Raw genomic sequence first — 4,260 nt, 5'->3', positions numbered from 1 at the left:
GCCTTATCTTTATAGGGTTGCTTGTAAGCCTTTAGATCCCTAGATGTTATATTATGTTACGTTATATTATGTTATGCTGTTATGTCATGTCATGTTATTAATCGGAAGTTCAATAATATTAGGTCAACTGACCGAGATGACCGCCGAGGCCAAGGCCCTAGGCAGCCGAGGAAATAAGGAGGATATTGCGGTTAGGTGACGTCCAGTCACCTGTGACCATAGTGGCCAGACTGGAAGCATGTGGAGTTCATTATACATACGTCGATTGAACTCATTGCCACTGAGTTGGAACCGGCTACACAGCTGAACTTCCTGCTGGGTTTCCAAGGCTGTGAGCCGCACGAGAGGAGGATACCGTCCATCTTTCTCCCAAGGAGTCGCGGTTGGATTTGAGCAGCCGGAGAGGTGCCGTCTTTCGCATCACAGGAAGACTCCTTACAGGCCAGGCCACCAGAGCTCTTAGCCACAAGTAGTGTCAGCAACCTGGTTTTTTATTCTTCAGCCCAGTTATATTCCACAAAACCACTGACGTGTGTTAGTAATATAAGTACAACAAAGTTCTTTTATCTATCTATCATCTATCTATCTATCTATCTATCTATCTATCTATCTATCTATCTATCTATCATCTATCTATATCTATTTATTTTTTCCCCACAGCACTAAGTTTTATTAGAGATTTCATTAAGGTTAATCTCTAAGAATCAGAGAGTCCTAGGTAGGGGGCATAAGAGCCCAGGAAGCCTGCTCAGATCTCATAGTGAACCAGCGGTTCAGGCTCTTTGTTGGGATCGCCGCCTCGTTCCAGGTACAGATTGTTATAAGGATACTGCTTTGGCCCCACTGGCTGGTGGGTGGGGTACGTCTCCCCAACCCAGAACATGAACTCCATGAACGCTACGAAGCCGAGAAGTTGCTTACACATGACATCCCAAGAAACAGGTGTGGGTGAGGTGTCCACACGGTTCCGTATGTACATGTCTAGATTTCAGTGGAGCGGTTCACCCCAGTTCAACCTCAGGTCCGGGTGGTCCCAGTCATACCATGGGTCCCTCTCATGTTGTGAGCGGTCAGGGAGTTTCGGGTGGTCTCCATACCCCAGGCCCTCATCCGGGTACGGCTCATAGTCTTCGACTCGTATATTATATTTCTTGGCGGTGGCAGCCCGCTCTTCTGGGGTCTTGGGTTAGGACCCCGGGAGCACGTCCTTGGTGATGTGGGAGGCTGTCTGTGCACCCAGCGGCACCATGTTCCGGGCTGCCCTCTGCAGTCATCATATTCCCAGGACTCCCGCCCTGGCCGCCACCATCTTCACCTCCCCAAAGTTCTTTTATTAAGGAACAAAGCCAAACAGAAAAGCTAATGTTAGTCTCTTTGTAAAGTCATAGCCTGAACTTTAGAAGCTTCTCTGACCATGGTCTTTACAATTTTGTTAAGAGTATCAACATAAGCTTCTCATTTTAGAGTTAAAAGAAAACCTAACACACCATCATCAAGTCAGTTGTACCCCATGGTGATGCTTCTTTGGAATTCTGAGGGTGGAAATCCTCACAGGAGGAAATTGCAGTCTGTCTTCTGAGGAACAGCTGATGGATTTGAACCATTGACGTTTGGTTAGCAGTATAACACATAATGGACTGTGAAACCAAAGCCTTTTACTACCCCACCGCGGCTACTTAATTTGAGAGTACAATATCTGAAGTGACTTGAAGTTCGACGATTTCCTTTAATCCAAGAACCAACTCTACAGTAGCTAATGTTGTTGTTGTTTGTACTGTAGGGTTGGAAGCGACTCATAGCTGACTCTCCGGTGGATTTTCAAAAGCTGTTAACTGCAGGGGAGGAGATCGCCCATCCTTCTCCCACAGGGCAGTTGGTCGCCTCAAAATGTGTGCCCATGGGGATCGCAGTGGAGCTTCTTACCACTAGGTCACCAGAGCTATGTTAACTATCAGTGTTACACGGTAAGGAATTTTCTCATCTCCTAGTTTTGCCTGTAAATGTCTTTAAGCTTCTATTTTTCTGTCTCAGTTTCAATCTTCTTATATGAGAGTTGAAAACAAAGAATACTCGGTAGTTAGAAAATATGACTGTCATAACAGAAATGAGACTGAAGATCATATGACAGAAGTTTGCATGTCCAGTGGTACATTCATGAAAAATACTCTCTTTCTCCCCCCTAAATAATATAAAGGACAGTTATATACATGGACATCACTGGACAGAACACGCAGGAAATCAGATAATCTATATTTGTGGAAACAAGTGATAGAGGAACCCAATAGCATCAGTCAGAACAAAATCAAGGACAAACAGACTATGAGCTGCTCAAATGCAAGTTCTAGTTGAGGCTAAAGAAAATAAATACAACTCTATGAGTTCCTTATTCCTATTAGAGACTATCTCATGCATAGATTTGATGCATTCAATACCAATGAGGAGGACCAGATGAATTAGGGGATGGCATCAAGGACATCATCCATGAGGAAAATGAAAAGTCATTAGAAAAACAAGAAAGAAGGGGAGCTCTGGTGGCCTAGCGGCAGGAAATTGCACTGCAATCCCAGAGGCGCACGGTTCAAATCCACCAGATGCTCTGCCGAGGAAGGAGGGACAATCTCCTCCTGTACCAGTCAGATCCGATTTGATGGTACACACACACACCTACATACACATACACAAACACACTAATAAAATTTAAAAAAATTTTAAAAAAATTTAAAAAAACAAGGAAGAGAAACATAGTTATCAGAAGAGACTTTGAAACTTACTCTACAAGGCAGATAAGCTAGATCAAAAGGAAGGAATAAAGAAGAGAGTTGGACAGACTATTTCAAAGGACAGCCAGAGAAGACAAAGCAAAGTGTTATCATGACATATAAAGACCTGGAGGTGATAGGAATAAACCCTGAAGAAAGCAGAGCTACCACCAAAACAGATATATCCATACCCATGTTTGCTGCTGCATTATTCACAATAGCAAAGAGATGGAAGAAACTCAAGTGCCCATGATAAATGAATGGATAGAAAAACTATGGTATGTTCACATAATGGAATACTACACAGCACTGAAAAACAAGGAACTCATAGAATATTACAGAACATGGATGATCCTTGAAGACATTATGCTGAGTGAAATAACTCAGTCACAAAAGGATAAATACTGCATAACACCACTGTTATAAAATGGGACTGACATGGATATTAGGGGAAACTAAGAAAAGAGAGGATAAATAATGAAAATAATAATAATATTAGTAATGATACAGTCATTGGAACAGGTGAAGGAAATAACTGTTTAAAAGGAATATATGATTAGGCATTATATGTATAACAACAGCCTAGAATAAGAGGTATATTGCAAAGAGGACTGGGGGGAAGAAGGTAATTGTGGAACTATGAAGGAATATTAAAAAAAAGGAAAAGGAAGGCAGAGAGAAGGGGCAAAATGTACTATGAATGAAAATCTAACTTTTCTGAAAACTTATCCTAAAATCACAATTAAAAGAAAAAAATTCATTTAAAAAGAAGACCTTCAGCTGGAGACCCAAAAGAGAAGAATGCTCTCAACCATTCTTAAACTGAAAGAAATGAGGAGGGGGGGAAAAATTCCAAACCTTAAAGTGCAGTAGTGCCTGGTTCACTCCCGGGTTTCAGCACCAAAAAAAAAATTGTATTCTTGAAAATTGTGTGGTTAAAATATTGAACGACACAGAAAATATAAAAAAAACATGGAAGGAGTACATAGAATCAAATGCCTTTAGACAGTCAATAAAACATAAATAGATATTCTTCTATTATTCTTTACTACTTTGAGTTAGGATCCACCTGACATCAGTAATGATATCCCGGGTACCACAGCTTCTTCTAAACTCTGCGTGAACTTCTGGCAGTTTTCCGTCAATGTACTGCTCTAGCTGTTTTTGGATGAACTTCTGCAATATTTTGCTTGCATCTGATATTAATGATATTTTTCAATAGTTTCCACATTCTGTTGAGTCACCTTTCTAGGATATGAAACAAATATGGGTTTATTTCTAATCAGTTGGTCAGACAGCTGTCCTCCAGAATTCCTGGTATAGACTTGTGAGCACGTCCAGGAATGCATCTATTAGTTGAAACATGTCGATTGGTATCCTATCCATTCTTGAGGCCTTTTTTTTTACCCATGCCTTTAGAGCGGCTTCAACTTTTTCTTTAATTGCCATTGGCTCTTGATCGTATCATGTTGTTGCTGTTACGTGCCATCGAGTCACTTGT

General features: G+C 41.2%; 1 pseudogene; it reads right to left on the bottom strand.

Annotated features, from left to right (window-relative positions):
- Window positions 1–748: 748 nt before the first annotated feature.
- LOC102873578 lies at window positions 749–1,309 on the bottom strand (annotated as a pseudogene).
- Window positions 1,310–4,260: the final 2,951 nt, after the last annotated feature.

The sequence above is a fragment of the Elephantulus edwardii genome, unplaced genomic scaffold (assembly GCF_000299155.1).
Source record: "Elephantulus edwardii isolate Elephantulus edwardi_28Jun2011 unplaced genomic scaffold, EleEdw1.0 scaffold00217, whole genome shotgun sequence".
In the NCBI taxonomy this organism is placed as follows: Eukaryota; Metazoa; Chordata; class Mammalia; order Macroscelidea; family Macroscelididae; genus Elephantulus; species Elephantulus edwardii.
This window is presented reverse-complemented; position numbering and strand designations above follow the sequence as displayed.